This window comes from Trachypithecus francoisi, unplaced genomic scaffold (assembly GCF_009764315.1).
Source record: "Trachypithecus francoisi isolate TF-2019V2 unplaced genomic scaffold, Tfra_2.0 Lachesis_group10, whole genome shotgun sequence".
Classification (NCBI taxonomy): Eukaryota; Metazoa; Chordata; class Mammalia; order Primates; family Cercopithecidae; genus Trachypithecus; species Trachypithecus francoisi.
In genome coordinates this window covers 9999166-10011918 of record NW_022681455.1, presented here as the reverse complement: position 1 = coordinate 10011918, position 12753 = coordinate 9999166, and the positions used below count along the sequence as shown (strand labels likewise).

The following is a 12753-nucleotide window of genomic DNA, read 5'->3' as shown; positions in this document are numbered from 1 at the left end:
TAAGGCTAAGCAATATTTCATACAAAGTAAAAGGTCTTCAGTTAAGCTGCCAAATAGTTGTCTGTAGAATATAAGACCTAACTATACTAAAGATCATTTTTTTCAAAATTTTAAAAATTTCAAGTACTATTTTTTTAGCTTTGGATGAGTTGTGTGATATGAGACACTGCCCTTTCAATACTTTGATACATTTTGTCTCAAAGGACTTCCAAATTTATAAATAAATGTTAATTTGTAGCTTTTAAAATTTATATTTTTAGTCTTACATCTATCAAAGAATTTAACCTAGACATTAAAATATTAGTTTTGTTATGATGGACAGTGTTCTAACTGTATTTGATAAAACATCAAATTTTGCTGGCATATTAAAGCAAAATACTATTTCTCTTATTTCTTTATTCCACTGTATATTTGTGCAAACATTTCTGAAATCGATTCTGTGAAGACTGTCATGGATATGGTTATTAAAATCATTCCATAGAGATGTGCAAATGTCATGGATTATCTCCTGTTTGTGGAACTTTGGAAAGAGACAGAACGCAATGAATTTAATGATCTTGTGTTCTTTTCCGGTGCTCATTGGTGGAATCATGAAATAATTTGACAAAGACTCACTGTGCTGTTAACTCCAATAAAAAGAATGCTCAATGTATTCAATATCAAAAATCAAAAGCAAAAATACATGTACCCCACAAATATTTTTTAAAAAGCAAAAATGGCAATGTGATTTATATTTTCTCACCAAACTGCATAGCATATAAATGAGCCATATCTAAAGCTTCTAAGAAAGGAAAAGCTTATTTGTGATCTCAGTAGGCAGGTACAAGAATTTATGTTGAATTCAATAATAATGACTCCATGGTCAATAATAATGATTTTATACATTTTTTAACTTAAATCAATATGCAGAATATTTTAACTGTAATCAACAGCATTGTGTAAATTGGCTAAATAAACTATAAGAAAATTGTAGAACGCTTTGTTGGTATTGACAAATTTAAAATTGAATTTCAGTTTATGCGATACATTTTTGAAGTCAATGTTAATAATACTGAGTTGACACAAGAATTAATGACTTTGCTCAGCTTGGACAGACATGATTCTGAAATTGATATGCTTCTGAGGCAAGACAAATAAGTTCTTCCAAAAGAGAGGAGTCAGTTTTGTTAATTTAGTTACAAAAGCTGTAGAAAAATAAGTTTTTGGTATTTGATTTAGTTACTAAAAACTTTTAAGATTATTGGAAAAACATGGTTATGTGAATTTACTTTTTCAACTTTAAATTTCATGAAATGTAAATACAGTTTATTGGGAGGCGAAGAAAATGGTCAAAGGGTATACATTTTCAGTTATAAGATGAATACATTCTGAAGATCTAATGTACAGCATGGTGACTAGCCAATGATTTTATATTGTTCACTTGAAATTTGCTAAGAGGGTATATCTTAAGTGATTTCACCATATACACGTATCACACACACACACACACATTGGTAGCAAGTGTGGTGATGGATGTGTTCATTAATTTGATTGTGGTAATCATTTTGCAGGGTATAAGTCATCGCATTCTACACTTTGGATACATATAATTTTTATTTGTCAGTTACAGCTCAATAAAGCTGGAACTAAATAAATACAGCTCAATATTTTCAATAAAAACTAATATATCATGTAAGTGTAAAATACATACCTGGTTTTGGAGATTTCATACAAAATAAGAATATTAAACAGCTTGTTAATTTTTTATGTTGATTATCTGCTTAAATGATTTTGAAATATTGGGTTAAATAAAATATATTATTAAAATTATTTTGAACTTAAAATATCCTTTTACAAATGTGGCTACTAGAAAATGTAATATTACATTTATGGCCCACTTTTTGTTTATGTTAGTGTCATTCTAAGTAAATCCTAACATTCTTCATTTGTTGTCATTTATATTGATGCCTAAGCTTGGTTTAACAAAAATTCTTCTTCTTTTCTTAATGAGGAGGACTTCTTAGAATCTTTCATGAGTTATTTGAGTTGCAAAAATTGCCTAGCTCCTTCTGAATTGGCCTAATTCATATATTACAGCTGCCAGCTAGATTGCTAATACCTACAATATGTGTTCTTGTTCTCCTTTGATTTGTTGTACTATGTTGGTATTAGATAGAAGAAAAAAATCTGTTTCTTTTTTTCAATATTATGGTCATATTAGAACACTAGAATGAAGCAGATAACCATCTGTTAATAATGTTAATAGTGTGTGTTTGCTTTTATATGTATATATCTATATCTGGTTCAATTATTGGCTACATTATTTAAATTTTATCTCCCTCTACTTGTTTGAAAGTATGAATTCTAACATATAACCACAGTTTCCTCTCTATTGTGGTAAATAGGTCATTTGTGATCTGAACTAGACCCATCTTGACCATCTGTCATTTCTAGATTACCATGTAATTATGAGCCACCTTCCACAGAGTTAGCTGAGAATGGATGGTACGGCCTGCTTGTAGGGTCTATGATCAATAGTCTGCAGGTGAGTTTGTAGCTGGTTTCTACAGATTATCTCACTAGGGCTACAGATTATCTCACTAGGGCTTGGGAAGGTCTTGGAGATAATAGATCTGTGATTGCTTTTTCTTTGAGTTCAGTCTCAGATTCTCTGCAGTGGAGTTACACGAGTCTGATTTTGTCTGGGCCATCTTTGATATCCTTGCTGGGGTCAGAATGAACCACAATGCATACCTAAGGAGCATCTCTTGAATATATTTCTTGTTAATGTTTTATATTATCTGTCAACTGACCAGTGAGACTGCAAAAGGAAAACTAGGAGTTTCTGATACCTGCTTTCATTTTTTTTCGTGGAGAGAGTTTACAGATTGGCTATACCTCTTGACAAGAGGAAGGTTTTTGGAATGAAAGTGACGTCAAAGTCCTAGACTGGCAGAGAGAATCTGCTAATCATAGCATCATATCTGCTGAATAAGGTCAGCAGAGGAAAGAAATAAAACTTAGCATGAGGCAACCTGTGTACAACAAACAGGCGCACTATTGTAGGTACACTGAATTGGGTTATTCACTGAGGATCTGAATTAAGTTAGCAGCCATATTGCTGTTGATGAAGTAAGAGACACAATTGTCATGAAAGAAGAAATGGTCGTTGTAGTAAACAATCTGAAGCTACAATAGAATTGGCTGTACATTTTCTGTCGTCAGTGAACAAAGCAAGTATGATTACACTTGCTTATTATATACATGCCTGAGAACATAGATCCTATTCTATGACTCTGTTTTCTATTTCAGATTCTTGTGGCTAATTTAAACCTGGTTTGACCTCCATAAAATCATGATGTAGTGAGAGGGCAAAACCTGTACTTCTGTAGACCTCTGGGATGTCCCTGGATGATTTCTACCATGAGGAATCACTAATGTCTTGGCCACTGTGGTATTACTGTCATCTCCATGACCATCGTGGTTGAAGAACTCATTTTATTAGTGAGTGGTTGTAGCCTTATTCACTCCCACACATTCATTCATTTATTCTTTCAGCCAATACTTCATAAACACTCAGCATGTTGATGACAGGCACACTGTCTCTTCCCTTGAGGGACTCAGTGAGGTGGATGAGACACCGGAAAACCCACAAACACAAGAATATTATAAGCATTGTGTTTGCTGTATGAGGATGATGATGGTGGGGGCATAGGAGAGGAACTCTTCAGTGACAAGAAGTCAGGCAACACTTTAGCAAGGATTAGGTATTTGAACTGAAACTCAAATGATATCCAGAAGTTTGCCAAACACACAAGGTAGATGAGTGCAGCCTTAGGCAGCAGGAACAGCATGAGAAGAGGTTAAAGAGTCACAGCTGCAAGAGGTACAGCATAGCTGGAGCCTTGAAAGTGCAAAGGCATTGTGGGAAGGAGGCTTGAGAGGCAGGGCTGGGTTGTTGCAGGACCTTAGAAACCACAGTAGGGAGTGAGGTCTTGGCTATGTAGGTGCTGAGCAGGAGTTTTTAAGTAGAGGAGTGACTTGATCATATTTATGTTGTAGGAAAAGTGTTTTTGCAGAAGCGTGGAGAATTCTTTTGAGGGGAAGGCAGAGATGGTGGGCCTACTGTAAGCAGGGGCCATGAGGCCAGGCCACGTATCACAATCAGTGAGGGTGGGAGAGTACTGGTCTAAATGCTTTACAACAGGTTCTCCAAAAGAAAAGAAAAATCACAGGTTTGTAGCATTTGTTGATTTTTTTATGGTGTAAACATTGTCACCATGTTCTGTTTCAAGCTACAGACACACTGTCACTACTGAACACACAGTCGCATGCCATTATATAGTATTTCCACCAGACAGAATGGAGGAGATGATCTCAAGGGCATAAGTAATAGTAAACTGGAGTAAAATAATTAGGAGGTGATGAATTTTAACCATTTAATGCCTTTTTTAATCTAATGTATTTAATTTTAAGTTTGTGTAATTTTAGTTTTCTCCTTTTTTTTTTTTTTTTTTTGAGACAGAGTCTCTCCCTGTCACCCAGGCTGGAGTGCAGTGATGTGATCTCAGCTCACTGCAACCTCTACCTGCTGAGCTCAAGTGGTCCTCCCACCTCAGCCTCCCAAGTAGCTGGGACTACAGGTCCGTGCCACCATGCCCGGCGAATATATTTCATGAGAATTTAATACTCCATCTTCCTGCATGGTACAAAGGTCTAGCCAAATGCTAAATAAGAGAAAACCAGAAATTTTTAAAAAGCATTGTTCATGATTGGACAACGGAGTATATTAACCAAAAATAGAAGGAAATTAAAGGAAGAACATATATTTGGTGAGAAGATAATGAACTCATCCCAGTAGAGTGAAGTTAATTTGATGAGCATTTATGGTTGCCTGTATACTCAAGGAACTCTGCTAGGCTTGGACATAGAATAGTGAACAGGAAGAAATGCGCAGTTCCTCTTCTCAAAGAAATTGTGGCTAAAAGGCTCTAGACAGATAAACAGGTTTTGATAAAAGTTGTGTGATAGAATTAGCATGAGATGACATGACATGAGAGTACCTTTGTATAGAACCCAGACTTGTAGGTGGGGTTTTGGAGCATTTACCAGAGGAAGTGACATTAACCTGAGACCAGAGAACAAGTAGGCTTGGTCCTGATGGTGAGCATTCCAGGCCAGGCAACATGAAGGCGATGGGGAAAATGACGCGGGTCATTGACCAAGGTGAGGAAAAAGGGAGAGGGTTTGTTAGAGAGGATGCCAAAGTGGTAGGAATTGGTAATTGGTTAAAGATGAGTAAGAAGTTTGGGAGGCTGAGATGGGTGGATCACTTGAGGTCAGGAGTTCGAGACCAGCCTGACTAACGTAGTGAAACCCCTTCTCTACTGAAAATACAAAATTAGCCGGGTATGTTGGCGCAGGAGTGTAATCTCAGCTGCTTGGGAGGCTGAGGCAGGAGAATCGCTTAAATCTGGGAGGCGAAGGTTGCAGTGAGCTGAGATAGTGCCGCTGCACTCTAGCCTGGGTGACAGAATGAGACTCTATCTCAAAAAAAGAAAAGGAAAAAAAAGTGGTCGGGGCATACCTGAACAAAAGGCAGCAGACAACTTCTGCAGACTTAAACGTCCCTGTCTTACAGCTCTTAAAAGAGCAGTTGTTCTCCCAGCATGGCGTTTGAGCTCTGAGAACGGACACACTGCCTCCTCAAGTGGGTCCCTGACCCCTTTGTAGCCTGACTGGGAGACACCTCTCAGTAGGGGCCGACAGACACCTCATACAGGCAGGTGCACCTCTGGGACGAAGATTCCAGAGGAAGGATTAGGTAGCAATATTTGCTGTTCTGCAGCCTCCACTGGTGATATCCAGGCAAACAGGGTCTGGAGTGGACCTCCAGCAAACTCCAAAACACCTGCAGCTGAGGGGCCTGACTGTTAGAAAGAAAAAGCAAAAAGATGAGTGAGAAGGATTCTGTGCTGCTTACAGGACATTTAAGTGGAAATTTTCTTTTTTCTTTTTTTTTTTTTTTTTGAGACGGAGTCTCGCTCTGTCGCCCAGGCTGGAGTGCAGTGGCCGATCTCAGCTCACTGCAAGCTCCGCCTCCCGGGTTTACGCCATTCTCCTGCCTCAGCCTCCCACGTAGCTGGGACTACAGGCGCCCGCCACCTCGCCCGGCTAGTTTTTTGTATTTTTTAGTGGAGACGGGGTTTCACCGTGTTAGCCAGGATGGACTCGATCTCCTGACCTCGTGATCCGCCCGTCTCGGCCTCCCAAAGTGCTGGGATTACAGGCTTGAGCCACTGCGCCCGGCCAAGTGGAAATTTTCTAGAGGAAGATAGAAACATGGGTTTGATAGTTCATAGACAAGTTTTTGTTGGTTTGTTTGTTTGTTTGTTTTTGAGATGGAGATTCACTCTTGTTGCCCAGGCTGGAGTGCAGTGGCGCTATCTTGGCTCACTGCAATCTCCACCTCCAGGTTTAAAAACGATTCTCCTGCCTCAGCCTCTCAAGTAGCTGGGATTACAGGCGCCCGCCACCATGCCCGGCTAATTGTCTGGAAATAAGATTGAGTGTCATCAACATACAGATGGAATTTGAAGCTGGGGTGTGAATAATGCCACTCTTGGGAGTGTGCGTTGGGAAGAGCAGACCATGGTGGCATACCCATGAGGCCTGGGAAACATTAGCATTTAAGAGAGTATCTGACTGGCCTTGTGCGAGGGAAGTTCAAGTTAACATAGTGATATTAAAGCTATAGTCACGACACTACTGACCATCTCTCTCTTCTCACCCCCTGATCTATATAAATGACATGGAGTAAAACAAACACCTGAAGTCATCCTAAGATTGCTTTTAATACCACTGACCATTTCATTTCCTGAGCAACAATATTTCCCCAGATGTCCAGATAGGCACAATCAATTTTAAAAACCTTAATTGAACACCTACTATGTGCAGGGCCCTGTGCTGGAGAGAAGAACATATGAGTGATGTCCCCATAGTCATTTAGTTCCCCCTGCAGAGTTTCTAATTGCAGAATAAAGGAGTAGTATTTAGTGAAGAACTTGCTGCCCTGAATGAAACCCTTCATGTCGTCACACATGTCCGCAGTGTAGTGCTGTAAGAACGGGAATTTTTGGACAAGTTTCATTGGGTCACGTCTTTCTCATTCTATTCCTTATCTGTTTTCTTAATCTTCCTCTCTTAAATTTTTTTTTATCATCTTAATACTCCCAAGCATGCACACATCATGGAGGGGGAGAAACTTTTTTTGGTCGAACAATCATGTGTGTATTGAAATTGTTCCTGTTAGACTCAACGGTAGTCTAAAGTTAGGAAGAGAAAAGGGGTCACTGTCTAATGTCCCCAGTGAGGAAACAGTAGCTGGCAAATTCATGTATTGCCTTTCAGTCTAGATCTGGATTCAAAACGCACGATTGTTTAAATACCCTTTTCTTTACAAGGAGGCTTTACAAGGATACATATTGAAACATTTCAACAGGGCTTCTTATTGAAATCCACACTTCCAGGAAATTACATTTTAAACCAGATTTGTTGAAGTGCTGAAAGAGCTTGCTTCACTCATTTTTTGCTACACTATGCCATGTAACCTTATGTGAGGAATTAATAAATGAACATAAATACAGTAACTAGCTAATTATAGTAATAAGCTAGAAATTATAACAGGCTGGTGCTTTGCTGAAACAGGCTTGAAATAAACTCTGGAACTCTGATAAATAATATTTATACCAAAACAAATAAGGTCTAGCAATCAGATAGCATACTAGATATCCTAAGTATTCTCACACAAGTATGTATCCTCACAGCAATCCTGGGAGTTAATCAAGTCAGTTATCACTGGCCCCATTTTACAGATGAGTAAATTAAGGCTCAGAATGACTGTCACATATAGAAGGGTGACACAGCTAATGAACAGGACTAGAGCCTGTGCTTTATACTTTGATTCAGAAGTCCAGGAAGACTTGAAGAAGATGGGAAAGTGGACTTCTATTTAACGTAAAGATTTTTGTTGTTGTTGGCTTAATGGACTTAGAAGTACAGGCAGTGGAATTGTAACCATGTGACTTAATTATGATTGTATTAATTTTTAAAACCTACCAGAGGTTTGGGTCCCGAATTTTCTATTCCCATGAATATACTGTCCATGGCTAAGAAAAGTGGTGATAAAGAGTTTAAGTAAAAAATCAAAATAAAGCAAAGATTGTCTGAAATATTCAACTGAGGACGTATGAACGATGTCTGTAGACGAACTATTTTTAAATTCCAGAGGGCAGATGGCAACTGACTCATGCAATTGTTTAATTCCAATTAAGCATTCTCTTTTTTAATAGTCTCCTTCTGAGGCAAAACTCGCTGGCTGCTGGATTTGAGGCAAGTCCACACCAATCAATATCAATCTGCTGCCAAATTTTATTAAATATCTCTCTGATACCTATTTACAACCAAGAAAATAATTTCACTGCCAGGGGATTGTAAATGTGTGAAAAGAACCTCTGACAGCTTACCTCACTCACTGTCTGCAGTTCTGAGCCTGGGTGCTATGGCCGGGAGACTAAGATGAAGGACATAATTAAGGAAACATATGAAGGCTAGCACTGGGCTTGAGATTAATTAGCTGTGCATCAATAATCTCATCAATATCCGATTAACAAATGACACATTGCCCAATGAAACATATTGATTCATGCACACTCCTCACTGTTAATAAATTGAAGCTGCTTTGCTAAATGAGAAAGCTGACAAAATAATAGGCTGCTAAGACTGCCCTGCTATTGTGATAAAAAACATAAAATTAGGAGTATACAGTCCTTAATTTAGGAGGACTGTCATTCCACTTATGAAGCTTGTTAAGGAATGACAAGAAAAGGGAACAGAATTTCTCGGAGAACTTGCTCCAAAGGACTAGGGGAATTTCCCAAGGGCATGCATTTGAAAAGTATTACGCATATAGATGACCCTAAGCTCCCATGCTTTTTTTGGTGGTGTGTATGAAAAAAGTTTTGTTTTGCTGGGTTTTTTTTTTGTTTGTTTATAAAGGATATCATTCTAATCATGAGAGTTGTTTCAAATTTTGGAAGTAATGATTCAATATTCATCTATATGAGATTATGCTGATCATGTCAAGGAATACTGTCTTTGGTCTTTAAGATGATGTCATGAGGAATGTTGCATAGTGGTGATGATGGTGTGTATGTGTATGTGTGTGTGTGTTGGGGGGAGGTTTGCACATGCATTTCTTGTGCAAACTCTTAGGCCAATGACTACTTTGTTCCCCACATGGTGTCCACATCAGTGGCCCCTGTCTAAAACGCAAACGTTTCTCCTCCTTTCTTATCTGTGTGCACTTGCTCCTCTTTGGCTCTATTTTCTGAGGTAAGTAGTTTCAAACCAGGCAGGACTGTCGTGCTGTTATGAAGGCTAGCGCAATTATAATTTAGTTTTCTCTTTAGCTGGTGACAGAGAGGTGGTAATAAAGTTGGTCAGGAGGGGAACACAGTGATAATGGTAAAGATGAGGGCTCAGTATACATTGAGAACCTGCTGAACGGTAGAGTCAGGAACAGCCAGATACCCTGCAGGTGGCGAGAAGAGAAGGCTCTGCTAATCAAGGGCTGCCTCCCCCTCCACAGCTAGGGAACCCCAGCGGTGGCCCTCGGGACGCCCATGGAATGTTCTCCAGGAGCTCTGGGGTAGGAGGATCCCCTGAGGAGGAGCTGGTTAAGAGGATACAAACATCTGCTTGCAGAAAACGTTTGCTCACAGTGCACAGTTCCAAGAAAACGCAGCAAGGAGAGGGATTAGGAGCATCAACTTTGTTTTCTTTTTTTTTGTTTTTCTTTTTTGAGATGGAGTCTCACTCTGTCGCCCAGGCTGGAGTGCAGTGGCGTGATCTCTGCTCACTTCAAGCTCTGCCTCCTGGGTTCGTGCCATTCTCCCGCCTCAGCCTCCCAAGTAGCTGGGACTACAGGCGCCCGCCACCTCGCCCCGCTAATTTTTTTGTATTTTCAGTAGAGACGGGGTTTCACCATGTTAGGCAGGATGGTCTCGATCTCCTGACCTCGTGATCTGCCCGCCTCGGCCTCCCAAAGTATTGGGATTACAGGCGTGAGCCACCGCGCCCGGCCCGGAGCATTAACCCTTACGTGCCATTAGGGCATCACCGCAGAGTACAGCTTGGGTTAACAAGAAGCTTATTACCCTGACTCTTCACATACTGGGTAGGAGAAAGACAGAAAATAAATGATTATCAGAGAATCATTAGAATGTAACCTGGGCGTATCAGACAGAGCCAAATTTCCTGTCATGTCCGCCCTGAATTCCTGGATGTTCACATTCCAGATCCCTGATTGGGAACCACAGGCATTTCAACATAGGGAGTCTTTAAAGAAAAATCAAGATAGGAACATGATACAGAGAACATCAGGAAACTTGAGCTAGAACTCTTGATTTTGCTGTTAAGCAGCTGTGTGAACCTGAACAATTGCTTAGCTGTTCTGTGCCTCTGCTGCTTTTCCTTTGTAAGAGAGATTGGACTAGACATTCTTTGAAGTTCCTTATAGTGCTAAGTCCTTATTGAGCTTCATAAAGACATATGTGCATATCTGTGTACCTCATAAGGTCAAAATGATTTTCAGTATAACAATTACTGAGACTAAAATAAAATAGGCTTTTCTATATCAGGCTAATCAGCATTCCCTATGGCCTCATCATTCTGGTGTCTCTTCAATAGTACCCTCTCTTACTGCGGTGTCCGGAATGAGCATATGCAGCTCCTTAGGGTGTCTCTGTCTTCATAAGTAGTTTCCAGAGAAGCTCGGTCATTAAGTTGCATTAACTCTAATTAGTGATCAGGAGGGAATATAAATCAATGATTTTCATTAACAGTCTAAGCTATGTTGAACCCCATTTTCTCAAAGCCCAAGATTTCCTTTCAAGCAAAAGGCCTATTTGGGAATAGATTTTTTTTTTTTTAGATTTCTGAAATGCAAATTAGCCAATTTCTTTAGGGTTCACAGAAGAGAGGTTTTGTTTGTGTCAATGAATTCTTAAGAACTGAAATACTTGCAAACCTAAAAAAGGGATTGCTGATTATGACATTTTAGGACAGCAGTGAGGATGGTTTTATGAAGGAGACTCTCTTGTTGTCTCACTGTATTCCTGAAATCAATCTTGATTATGTGATGGTTTTAAGGAAAAGTTGTAATCTACTACTTATAACCTGCATTATTTAGCTCTTTCTACATACCAGGCACTTTGTATTCACTATGTTAATTAATCCCCACAGGATCCTTTGTGTTAAATATAATATGCAACCTCAGTTGAGGAAGCTGAAGCTCAGAGAGGTTAGGCAACTTGCCCAACATTATCCAGCAATGATTGTTAGACCTTCTTGTCTCCTGGACTGCCTAATTCCAAAGCTTGTGATTTTGAGATCTATGATATTCTGTCTTCAATACATAATGTTTGCCTAGAGCCTGACAGAGGCTCACCAATAATAGACATTAACCACAGGTGTTTTAGTAGGATGCTGATTTTCACATCTGCAATGGATCAAACTCTCAAGATCAGACTCTTCACTGGGAACATACTCTCTAATTTCTAATAGAATGAGTTAGTATATACAAAGAATAAGTTTAGCAGTGTTCACAATAGCAAAGACTTGGAACCAACCCAAATGCCCATCAATGATAGACTGGATAAAGAAAATGTGGCACATATACACCATGGAATATGTGTATATTATGCAGCCATAAAAAAGGATGAGTTCATGTCCTTTGCAGGGACATGGATGAAGCTAGAAACTATCATTCTCAGCAAACTAACCCAAGAACAGAAAACCAAACACTGCGTGTTCTCACTCATAAGTGGGAGTTGAACAATGAGAACACATGGACACAGGGAGGGGAACATCACACACTGGGGCCTGTTGGGGGATTGGGGCGTAGGGGAGGGATAGCATTAGGAGAAATACCTAATGTAGATGATGGGTTGATGGGTGCAGCAAACCACCACGGCACGTGTATACCTATGTAACAAACCTGCACGTTCTGCACACGTGTCCCAGAACTTAAAGTATAATTAAAAAATAAATTAATTAAAAAAGAAAAAGTTAAATCAAAATATACTAACAGCTTCTAAATGGAAAAAAAGAAAATACGTTACTGTGTCAATATTATGTCATTACATCTACCACCAGGGTGAAAGTAGATAGGCTCTCACGCCACTTCCGGTCTTTGAGAAACTGTGAAGACACATGAACTAGGACAATTCATTGCAGTGAGTGGTGAGAGCTGAGGTGACTTGGGTTCCACGTAGCATCCGCCAGGTTAACAGGGCCCTGTGTTTCATCCCACATCAATTTCAGTCCCTGGATGTGGGTTATTCAACTGGGTTTCACAGGCAGCTGCTGCGTTGGCCGGCTCCACTGTAACTTGTGCTGGTGAGTCAGATTTCATGCCCAATTAGGATACAAGGGGAAAGCTTCCCTTGTGGAAAGGACACAGCTGCTGTGGCGTAGCAGCTTCAAGATGCTCAGAACAGTCTCAGAAATCTGGCCTCCTCATCCCCTGATGCAGGCACAGAGAGGTAGAAGTAGAGAAACCCTTTATTCCTTGGCCTTGAGTCTGTGCCATTTTAAACATACATGAATATACACATAAATACCTTAGGCTATACATACATACCATATAAATATATAGTACCTGTATTAATTAATGTATTCTGTATGTGTGTGCATGTATACAGTCAGCTCTCT

The 12753-nt window shown here is 39.6% G+C and overlaps 1 protein-coding gene across 1 annotated transcript in view; it reads left to right on the top strand.

Annotated features, from left to right (window-relative positions):
- Positions 1-12753, top strand: part of OFCC1 (orofacial cleft 1 candidate 1) — a 517189-nt gene that overhangs the window by 202844 nt on the left and 301592 nt on the right. The gene's annotated exons all lie outside the window — the stretch shown is intronic.